General features: G+C 39.8%; 1 long non-coding RNA gene across 1 annotated transcript in view; it reads right to left on the minus strand.

Annotated features, from left to right (window-relative positions):
* Window positions 1-3,420: 3,420 nt before the first annotated feature.
* Window positions 3,421-12,067, minus strand: part of LOC102380488 — a 31,967-nt gene continuing 23,320 nt past the window's right edge. The window contains exons 2-3 of the long non-coding RNA XR_323503.1: window positions 10,181-10,318; window positions 3,421-3,478 (exon numbers count right to left, since the gene is read on the minus strand). This is a non-coding gene — a long non-coding RNA (uncharacterized LOC102380488). The remainder of the gene's footprint in view (window positions 3,479-10,180; window positions 10,319-12,067) is intronic.

Below are 12,067 nucleotides of genomic sequence, written 5' to 3' on the forward strand. Positions count from 1 at the left end.
CAAACAGATCAACATGGTTTGATTTATTCAGATGAATTTTACATGAGATTAGCCAGGCCCCTTATCATCAGGAATTCTGGTTCTCTCTGATAAAAAAAATATCTCCAGTTTTTGGATTTAAAAAGTCCACCTTTTTCCATGATTAAAATTAAAAGCCACTAATATATAGATATACATAGTGGTGGTTCATTTTAATCACAGAAATATATGGATTTTGGGTTACTTTTTTAATTCAAAAATTGGGGATTGTTTTTATCAGGGAAAACCAGGATTCCTGCTCATCACAGAACACAATCAGGTTGGTCAGGCATGACTTGCCCTTGGTGAATCCCTGCTGACTCTTCCTAATCAGATTTTTTCTCCCTCAAGTGCTTAGAAATAATTTCATTGAAGTTCTGTTCCATTATTTTTCCAGGGAATGAGGTGAGGCTGACTGATCTGTACTTCCCTGGATCCTCCTTTTTCCCCCTTTCTCAAATATAGGCACTATGTGTACCCTTTTCCAATCATCCAGGACCTCTCCTGATCACCATGATGGGGCTCAAAGATGATGGACAATGGCTCTGCAATCTCATCAGCCAACTCAGCACCCTCAGGTCCATCCCCATGGGCTTGTATATGTCCAGCTTTTCTAAATAGTCCATAACTTGTTCTTTCACTCCTGTTTGATGCTTACCTCCTGCCCAAGCTGTGCTGCCTGGTGCAGTAGTCTGGGAGCTGACCTTGCCTGTGAAGACTGAGGTGAAGAAGGTATTGAGCATTTCAGCCTTTTCGGCATCTTCTATCACAAGGTTGCCTCCACTATTCAATAAAGGACTCACATTTTCCCTGATCCCCCTCTTGCTACTGACATACTTGTAGAAACCCTTTTTGTTACCCTTCATGGCCCATGCTAGCTGCAACTCCAATTGTCCTGTGGCCTTTCTGACTTTATCTCTGCATGCCTGAGCAATGATCTGAGACTTCTCCTTATTTATTTGTTCAAGTTTCCACTTCTTATAAGCTTTCTTTTTGTGACTTAGTTTACTGAAGAGTTCCCTGCTTAGCAAGTATGGCAGAAGAACACCTTGGCTTATCTTCCTGGGCATCAGGAAGGTTTGTTCCTGCACTCTTAGTAAGGCCTCCTTAAAGTACAACCAGATCTCCTAGATTCCTCTCTCCTGCAGACTGGCTTCCCAGGGGATCCTGCCCCAGAGCTTCCCTAGTGAGACACTGCTTTTCTGAAGTCTACAGTCCAAACTCTGCTCTTCTACCTTCCTTTCCTTAGTATCCTGAACTCTATCATCTCGTGGTCACTGCCGCCCAAGTAGCCTTCTACTACTACTACATTTTATGACCAGGTTACAAAACAACTGGATGCAGGAGTAGGGGTAGACTTCGTTTACTTAGACTTCAGGAAGGCCTTCAATACGGTATCCCACACCATACTGGGGAACAAGTTAAGAGTCTGCGACTTGGATGACTGCACGGTCCAGTGGGTGGCGAATTGGCTAGAGGGTTGTACCCAGAGAGTCATAGTGGAGGGGTCAGTATCCACCTGGAAGGGTGTGGGCAGTGGGGTCCTGCAGGGCTCAGTCCTTGGACCGATACTCTTCAATGTCTTTATCAGCGACTTGGACGAGGAAGTGAAGTGTACTCTGTCCAAGTTTGTGGATGACACAAAACTGTGGGGAGATGTGGACACACAGGAGGGCAGGGAACAACTACAAGCAGACCTGGACAGGTTGGACAAATGGGCAGAAAACAACAGAATGCAATTCAACAAGAAGCGCAAAGTGCTGCACCTAGGGAGGAAAAATGTCCAGCATACCTACTGCCTAGGAAATGACCTGCTTGGTGGCATGGAAGCAGAAGGGAATCTTGGAGTCCACTAGGACTCCATGAACATGAGTCAGTGTGACGAAGTCATCAGGAAAGCTAATGGCACTTTATCCTGCATCAGCAGATGCATGACGAACAGAACCAAGGAGGTGATACTGCCCTTCTATCAGGTGCTGGTCAGACCGCAGTTGGAATACTGCGTGCAATTTTGGGCGCCACACTTCAAGAGGGATGTGGATAACCTGGAGAGGGTCCAGAGAAGGGCCACTCATATGGTTAAGGGCTTGCAGACCAAGCCCTATGAGGAGAGACTGGGACCCCTGGACGTCTTCAGTCTCCGCAAGAGAAGGTTGAGAGGCGACCTTGTGGCTGCCTATAAGTTCATCATGGGGGCGCAGAAGGGAATTGGTGAGGCTTTACTCATGAAGGCACCCCTGGGGGTCACAAGAAATAATGTCCATAAGCTAGCAGAGAGCAGATTTAGACTAGATATTAGGAAGAACTTCTTCACAGTTAGAATGGCCAAAGTCTGGAATGGGCTCCCAAGGGAGGTGGTGCTCTCTCCTGCCTATGCAGGGGGTCAGACTCGATGATCTATTGAGGTCCCTTCTGACCCTAACATCTATGAATCTATGAATTTCCCATGAATTCTTCCATTTGTGAGCAGGAGGTCAAGAAGAATATGCTCCACAGTTGGCCACTCCAGCACTTGCACCAATAAGTTGTCCCCAACAATTACAATGTGTGTAATTATCGTGAAGACTGAAGGTCTTTGTTCTAAGATACTGATATATGCTTTTTAGGAAAAAAAGTTACTATTTTATATTTCTCGGGTATAAGAGCAAGATAATGCAACTGGAATATAGAAATGAAGCAATATTATTGTAAACTCCTTAGTTAAAAATATTCCATTTTTTACTAAGGTATTTGAAGTAGTACCTAAATACAGAAATTCATTTTCATAAAATGTATTCAATATTACATAGAGCTGTAAAAAATCTAATCAATACTATTCAGATGTAAAAAATTGGCAGAAAAAATCATCTTATGAAGAAAACACCTGTCATTGTGACCAATATGGCGATATTTACAGTGTAGTTTGCCAGCATGCTTTTAAATCACCTAAAACTTGAGTATAAAAATTGATATTTCAAATGGAAGTTAATGAAGTATCACTTTTATATGCATCATTTAACAATCTACAAATTCCCAGTCAAAAGTGGTCAGTACTAAGGTCACCTGAATGTGTAGTCTCCCATCACGCAAAAGTACTTTTCCAGTTTCAGTCTTTTAAAAATACACTGAAGAAAGAACACAAAAATAGCACCACCTTAGTAAGCAGATCTGCTTTTCCTCTGAATTTACAATCATACATTCTGACTTTTGTGAAATAAATGAGTCTTTACTATTTTTTTACTCTTCTTTAGGACTGCTATGACATTTCTACATTCCACACTATTTGGTGCATATCTCAGGAGATTTCCAGTCAGTTACAACTCTATAAACCTATTAAAGCCAAGGACACTGACAAGTTTCCCTACCCTGGAATTTGGTATCCTGAATTTTACAAGTAGCAAGGCATGAAAAATAAAGAACCAAGGTCGACTTTCAGCTCTCAATCAAAATGTGCAGGGTTGGCTGGTTTTGGTTTTTGTTTCTGAAAAGAAATAGAAAAAACACATACAAACCTCATAAATCAGAGACTATTTTCCAGTGTAAGCATCAAGTAATGTAATGAAAGTCAGCGGGGCTCTCATCTTGTTTTAACTAGTTCTGACCCTACAAGCTGATTGATGAGAATCGTTGATTCTCTCCAGTAAATGGTAGTCTATGCAATAGGCAAAGCTTAAGGTAGTGATTCAATTTGGAGGAGATTTGGCCAGATTCAGTGGCCAAATCTCCAAATCCAAATTGAATCAGCGGACCAATTAAAAGGTCCAAATCAATTCAAAGCTCTCTGAATCTTCAGAAAATATTCGGGGAGCTTTGGTGATTCGGGCAGTCCCTGGTGGATGCAGCAGGGAACTACAGCCAACTCATAGCTGGTAAGGACTAGGGGTGGGGATCCTTGCCAGCCCCCCCCCCCCCCCCCCCCCCCAGAGGTCTAGATACCAATAGCCAATTATTACCCAGTCATATCAGCCAATATCGATCGGATAACCGATTGCGGGAATGCAGCTGGGCAGCATGCAGAGCAGCTCCCTGCAGCTAAGTCTGCGGAGAGGAAGGAGTATGGAGAAGAGAAGACATATTGAAGCCCCCATGGTGAGGGAGGAAGTGGGGCAGGGGGCGCTGCCCAGCCAGAGTGCCGAATGGGACTTGGAGCCAGGGCAGAGAGTGGGATGAAGCTGCAGGTGGATTGTCCAGGGGATCAGCATCTTGCTACTTAAAAATTGGGGTTGGGATGCTTGAACTAAAGCTCATTGAATGAGCTTTAGTTCAAGCACCCCCAACACTACTTTTAAGCGTGGGGATGCTTTTAACTGGTGCCAAGGTGAATAGGGTGAGGGCAGATGCAGGCCACTCACTCTTGGCTCAGGGCTTTCCATCCTGCTGCCTTTGCACCAGCTGCATGGCCCTGCCTACCCAGCAGCAGGGGATACAACTCACCACCCCTACTGCTGCTGGGTAGGCAGGGGATACATGGCTGGCAGAGGGCTCCCAGGGCAAAGGCACATGCCCCCACATGCCTTCCTGGGGGGTGTGAGCAGCAACAGTACTCCCTCCCCATTGCCCCCACACTCCCTAGACATCTGCAGCTCCATCCCACTCCCTGCCCCAGTCCAGGTCCCATTCACTACCTTGGCTGGGCACTGCTCCCAGTCCCAGCCCATGCCCTAGCTCCTACCCTTCTCCCTCCCTCATCATGGGGGCCTCGATCTAATGCCCCCCCCCGCCATGCCTCTTCCCTTCCCACACTCCTTTCCCATCCACAGACTTACCTGCAGGGTGCTATTCTCCACACTGCCTGGCTACATTCCTGCCATATGCATGCTTGCATACACACAGTCTTAGGGCCCTGGCTAGAAGGCATATTATATTTATCAGTGAACATGATTGGCTACACTGGCCAAAAAAAACCCACAGCCGATAATGTTAATTTTCCTTTAAATCGGTGCTGATCCAATATTCAGCTGATATCTCAGTACATCTCTAGAATTCAACCCCCACTTTTTTCTTTGGTGGGGGGGGAGGTAATGGGGGAAATCCAGATTTATGTCTATATAAAGGTGTGTGGGTTTTTGTTTGCTTACTATAGCTGGTGAATAAAGGAGAATGAGGAGAAGAAGAAGAAGAAACACCCTTCATTTGAGTGTTTGACCCAATATTATTCTACATGTAAAATTAAATGTAATACAATACCAAACTGTCACATTCACACTTTTTTAGTAGATGCTTTATATAGCACAGGTATGGAAATAATATGCTTTTTAGCTCTGTCTTTAGCCTGCAATACACAGTATTAGATGGTTTATATGGAGAAGCTTTTGCTGCTTTAAGCATACTGAGCAACTGTTATGCTGATGGTGAAGTTTTTAAAGTTGCTATAATCAGCATTTCATGCAATGAAATAGGTTCTCTCTGCATTCTAGCTAAAAAGCTGAAAAATTGATGCATTAATGTTACTAATACCCTATAGAGGACATCATGTACCTGAATAAATAGAAAGGAGACCACCTCTGTTTCGCAGTAAATAAGATTTCACATTTATATCACACTTAAGTTGATAAGAAAATGGATTATGAACTAGTGTTGATAATATGCAAGCATACTATCCATTTTACAAGTATTTTCTTTTCATTTGAAGAAAGTAAATACAGATATCTCAGAAGTGTTTGTTGCCTGAAATAATAATATCAAACATACACAGAAGCATAGTTCCACAAGATTATTTAGCTAAATCCATTAAAAAAAACAAAAAACAAACAAACAAAAAATCAGACAATTTACCTCTTAAAAAGCAAGTCCTAATACTTTAAAATATTGTTGGTTACTTGTGAGGAACAAAGCTTTTTTGTTAGAAAATGTACACGCCTCAAACATTAAAAGCCCATTTAAAATATATATTTCTCTGAGATTACAACGATTATTGGCCACATTTTCAAAAGTTCTACAGTTCTTATCAGGAACTATATGGCTTAACGCCCACTTAAAAACAAGCAAACAAAAAAATCTAGTACTATATCCCACGTTACATTCTAAAAAATTCCATACTTCCTACCCATATCTTTATAAATCTGAAACTACAATTATGGCAATATAACATTTTATATATTTTGAGCATTGGCTCAAAAATATGAACAAAAAAGTATTTTTAATGGATGTGATCCTTCTGAAGAACAGGACTGGGAGCTTCTGCCATTTGTAAAGGAAAATAAATAGGCCCTTGCCTGTTGCAGGAGAAAACTAGTTTACCTATTTAGGATCTGCAGGGATTTTCAAGCCTGAATAGACCAAAGTTCATTTAAAACTCAAAGGCTGCATCCAACATTGTTTGCCCTGAAGAATCTGTGGCTTGGATTAATTAACTTTAAATCCTGAAATGTCTCAAAACAGTCTTAAAGGAGGAGAGTTAATAGCAGAAAGTAAAAAAGTAAAAATGTTATAATCTTTGTCAAGTCATATATATTAGTAGCTTGTTATTTCCTGATTTTTTTTCTCTCTTCTGTAACCAGGTGATTGTACTGTCTATTAAAAAGAAGACATTGACAACAATGCGTAACATGGAGTGATGACATGTATGTGCATGTGTCCTTTAAAACTTTACCTATTATCCCTTATGAGGATTTAATGATCAACTCCAAAGCTACTAATACTGGCCCCAAGCACACTGGAATAGATGAATTACTGGTCTGATCTAAATGGAAATACTTCCTATGCACTTAACACATGCTATACTGCAGGATTGTTCAGCTTCTGAGTGGCTAGGGTCTGCAGCCCTCCCCTCCCTACATCATACAAGCCACATGCTTCCTAGCAGCATGCTGTGTGGACAGCATGCCATTATGGCATGGGTACCCTCTTCACACCAAACTGTATGGGCTCTACACCAAACTGTTCTACTTGCTCCCCCATCCCTACTGCACTACCTGGGCATGCCCTTGCATTTATGCTAGTTTAAATTTACTGCCCAGTAAATTACTGTGAAGTAAGTGGGAATAAACAGGCTGGCATCTGCACCTGCAGGCAACCTGGGACTAAATTTAGTCTCAGGTCAGAGCAGCCTGCCATGTGCCCCTGTGGCATGTAGTTTTGCCATGTGCCCCTCTGGCCACGTGGCTGCCCTGGGACTAAACTTTATTCCCAAACTGAAACCAGAGCCAGCTGCCATCACTTGGGATTAACTTTACTCCCAAACTGAAGCCAGGAGAGGTGGCTAGCAAGGAACCCTGGGGCTAGGATCATGCTGTCCCCTAGTAGCTGAATTAATGCAGCAGGTAGGCCCCCTGGGTTACTGTGCAGTAACCCTTCTACACATGCATTACTGCGTAGTAACTGATCAGGCATAAATATGATACCTGCCTGATACAGGTATCAAATTTATGCTCAACACTGAAATAACTTGGATAAAAGTTAAAACATCATGGGGGTTAAAACAAGTTTATAAAGAACAAATCTTGCCAAGCCAGCTAGATTCTTTCTCGTTGTTGTTGTTATAACTAAAGAACTATTAGATAAGCATGCAGGTGATATATTAGGATTTCAGAAAGATATCTGATATTATGCCACAGGGTATCCTAAGGGGAGATTAAATCAAATTGACTTAAAAAAAAATACAATTAGATGGATCAAAAGCTGGCCATGTAACTAGATGGGGAGCAATTATAAAAATGATTGTTTTAGCTAGATGAGGTAACGTTATCCAGTGTTGTCCTGCAGGAATCCATAATGACCCCCTCCCTCCCCTCCAATATTTTTATAAAATTATCTGCAAAACCAAAGTAAACAATAAATACAGGAAATTCAAAGAGCTAAATTAAAGCTAGGAGGTATGTTAAACAACAGAGTAGGAAAAAAGATTCATATATCGAAAAATTGGGCTGAAGTGAATTACATTGAACTTAGATACTTTATGGGGACATGCAGTTTCTGATCTCCCTGTCAATGTTTAGTAGTATCTTATAGATCTATCTAGTGGCTTTGGGGAAGGTGAGGAACAGATGGTGATAGGGAGTAAGGATATCATATCTTTCTTGGGTCATACTAAGTGACACCCCACTCCTCCACAATGACTCTTGCAATAGGAAGTACATAATAGAGGTTCCAGAGACAGTTTTTTCTCATCATCACTCACTGAAGAAATCCAGCTTTATACAGTTAGACTCACAAACCAGGAATAGCAGAAAATAATTTATTTTTTAAAAATCCTTCAAAACATCTATGTTCTTTATCCTTCCACAAATATCATGGAATAGCATGCATGTCCCCAGCCCTGAATCCCTGTTTACTTCCAAACTTATTTGCTGCTTCCCTTCTTCAGTAACCTCAGCTCTTCTTGCAGTTCTCCCCAGCAACCCCCTAGGCTCCTTACCTACCTGAAAGTCGTTTCTTTTCCATCCTGGCTTGGGCACCCTGCAAATAGGCCCTTCTTTGCCTGCCATCTTAGTAAAATCCATAGGTAAGTACCCCTACTAATTATATGGATCGTAGACTTGTCCAATCTATAGTCCTTCCTTTTCAGCCCAGAAGAAAGCAGCAGGCGCTTCTCAACGTTACTGTCATGACCTCTTCTAAACTCATTCTAAGGAGCTTAAAAGAGATTAGTTTATTCACAAAACACTGCCAAATTTCCTTCAAAATTAATGTTAGAAGATACAATCCCTTTCTCACCACAGAAATGTTTGACATTAAAAACAAAAACCAAACAAAAAAGCCCTAGTGGCACATTTATAAATCCTCAACAGTAAGAAAAAAAAAAAAAAAAGAAAGATGCTTCATTCAGATATATTATGTTAAAACATAACACTGTCTGAGAAAACAGAGGCACGAATATGTTTTATATTAGCAGTTCAAACATCCCCAAGACTTTGAAGTTGTTACAAACAGGTATCAGATGAATAACAGCAGGGGACTTTGTGAAAACAATTTAACGTACTCAGGAAAAATCTTAGGGAAAAAAATATATAATTCATATATTTGATTTTAAAGAAGTCAATGTGTCTGTATTCTGCACTTCTTTTTTCTATTCTCTATTTAGATTGTCACAAAAGAGGTTAGTTGCTATGTATTTGTTGAAATAGCAAAATGCAAAAGTAAAATGTACAGAACATTTCTGGAAAATGTAATTTGAATTTTCAGGCATAATTATTAGTTCTGGAAATGTCTTTGCAATAGTTATGATTGTGCAAAAATATTTGAAAGTTTAACTTTTGCCTAATTATAAACAGATTTATTTTCAGTTCTTGAACTGAGGTCCTTAAAAGGTCCATATGATTCTCCAGTTTCCAAATGAGTGTTTGTGAAATTCATAACTAAAAGATTAATTTCTAAAGACCAAGGACCTCATATTACAAATCATTCTCTCTTCTTGCCTATTAACCCTTCTGTGGCTCTACTTCGAAGTGGAGGATTCAGCCAAGACTGACTTGTGCCTTCTTCCACTCCCTAGTCTACCTCTCATAATGTTTGGGGGAGAACAGTCAGCGAACAACTGATTACAGTGTCTGAATTTGACTTGATATTTCAAAAGCATATTGATATAGCATCTGGACCTGGACCTCTTCTGTTCTGTCTTGCCAAGCAGCAACATGCATACATAGATACCTTTCTTAGTAGAGCTCAAATGACGTTAATGCAGGCTCAGCACTCTCTTCTGCTTGGAGCACCAACCAGCAAAGTCGTGTGCAAAGTCAGCCCTCCCCACTTTATAGCCTGGCTTTGGCCTTCATGTTCATTTACTTTGGCAACATACAAAATCCTTAAGTTATTGGTAGGTTTTCCTTTTAACACTACTATTTTCTTTCATTTGGAAATGAGCCTAGTTATCTTCCTGGGCAGAAAAAGTAATCATTTATATATAAAATAAGATTAGCATCTGCCCTTCTTTTTCTCAATTAATTCTCCTTCAGTGTGTCTGATGTTTCCTCCCAATACATTACTTGGATGGCAAAGGGGCAAAGAGTGGCCAATCTGGAAATGACAAGTCAGTACAAAATAGTAAAATAAAATTATAATAAAAGCTATACATTTCACATCCAGATGCAGTTACCATTCATTTAGTAATCAAATGCTATGGACTTTTTTTAAGCAGTAAACTTGGCCTGCAAGGATATATTCAGTATTCTAACACTTCAAGAGAAAGTGCAAAAAAAAGGTGAAACTTGCAGGATTTGGTATACATTTTACACTAAACACTTACCCCGATGGCTTCTATTTAGGTAAAATTCTCATTGCAGTCAAGAGAGTTTTGCTAAAGTGAGTTCAATATGAACAAAACCTCTGAGACAATCCTTGATGATCCAAAAGATGTGTGTCGGGAAAGGTCCATTTCTTGTTCCTACAAATTTTGCAATGTATACCCACATTTATTTACTGTCTTTGATATGTTTACTAAAATCTTTATGTGAAGTTACCAAACTTTGTTAATTCATCTGCTCTAAGCAGCAAATAATGTTTGAAATACCTTGCAGAAATACAAATCTAATACCTAATTTTTAATCAGTCTTTACAGATAAATTCCCCCTTTACAGTTATGCATCATATTGTATTTATGTCCTATCATTAGTTTTCATTTTAATTATGTATATTTAGCTTTAGAAAGCCTTGAGTTTTGGGGTTCTTTTTCTTTCCTTTAGGATAGATTTAATTAGTTTAATTCAAACTAGTACCCTTCTGGCATCATCATTAACACAAATTGATTCTAATTAGCATTTTAATGTGCAATAAATAATCCTGTACTATTGACTGTTTTACCTTATTCCATCCATTTCAACAGCAAACATCTAAACCTATTCTATATTTATATATCTATTTTTTCCAAAGATAATTATGCATGAGGAAGAGTAAAAAAAGAAGATTAAATGAATGTTCTTTCATTTAATTTTTTATTTATTCCTCTTCTTTCCTACTCCCCCCTCCCCAATTCTGTGGTTTGGTTTGTTTATATGAATCAATATAAAGGCAGTATTAACAAACCATGATCTTCCAAGCACTGCTGACATTGGACACAGTAAGTGAAGCATTTATTTGGAGATAAGATCACTTTATGCTTCTTTATGAGTTTTCAGAAGTTTGGCTTCCTGGATTCTGGACCCTTTCTGAAACACTGAAGTCTCTCTTTCATACTTAGTCAACTATGCTCAAACGTATGGAAACACAGAAATCGGAGGGATAAAAAAAATACAAGAGGACAGAGTCAAACCACAGTATGTATGACCTCAGAAAATTACAGTGCTTTCAACTCCGACGTTCAAAAATCATGAACCCCAAAAATCACAAACAGACTCAAAGCTGTGGGGAAAAAAAAAAAAAAAAAAAAAAAAAAAAAAAAAAAAAAAACTTTCGCAATTTCTGAATTCTCCCTTTCCACCTTCAACTGTACAGTTAGTCTTAATTTATAGCAAGAAATATAATTTTGATCACTGCATGCCTACATGAATTTTGACCCTAGAACACACACATTTTGCAATCAACCTAACCTACACTAATCAATTCATTGAATGGGAGGAAATAAATAGTACACATACAAAAGGACAGTTAATAATGAGCTTATCCTTATCAAGGTCCTAAAACAACTTCTCCATCAATATGAATGGTTTATATCTTAGGAACTGGCCTACCATACCAACAAATATAAGAAGTAAAGCAAAAGGGTCTTTACAGCACTATGCTTAAAGTTAAATTTTAGATTTGCTCCAATGTTTAAACCCAGTTGCATAACAAAGATGGGATGAACTGGACAACTGCCCTGGGCTCCAATGTGAGTGGGGTGAAAAAAAGTGCCTCACCAAAACCATGGGTGCAGATAGAACTGACTTTTGCCACATGATTGTCCCCTTGAAAGCACTCTACAGCTATGCCCAAACAGAAGAGAATAGTTGCAGAGTGTGCCAATCACACAACAAATTCACCCTCATTGTATGGAGGGTTCAAATGAAGATGGTCCAAAGCAGAACACCTTCATTAATTTCTGTCTGCTCCAGCTACAGTACAGCCTGGCAACAGCTGCTGTCTCTGGATGAGAGGGTGAGAATGCAGGGAAGGGAGGTTCATTCTGGGATTTTCTTAACCCTACTGGTGGGGGGGG

The sequence above is a fragment of the Alligator sinensis genome, unplaced genomic scaffold (assembly GCF_000455745.1).
Source record: "Alligator sinensis unplaced genomic scaffold, ASM45574v1 scaffold382_2, whole genome shotgun sequence".
NCBI classification, from domain to species: domain Eukaryota; kingdom Metazoa; phylum Chordata; order Crocodylia; family Alligatoridae; genus Alligator; species Alligator sinensis.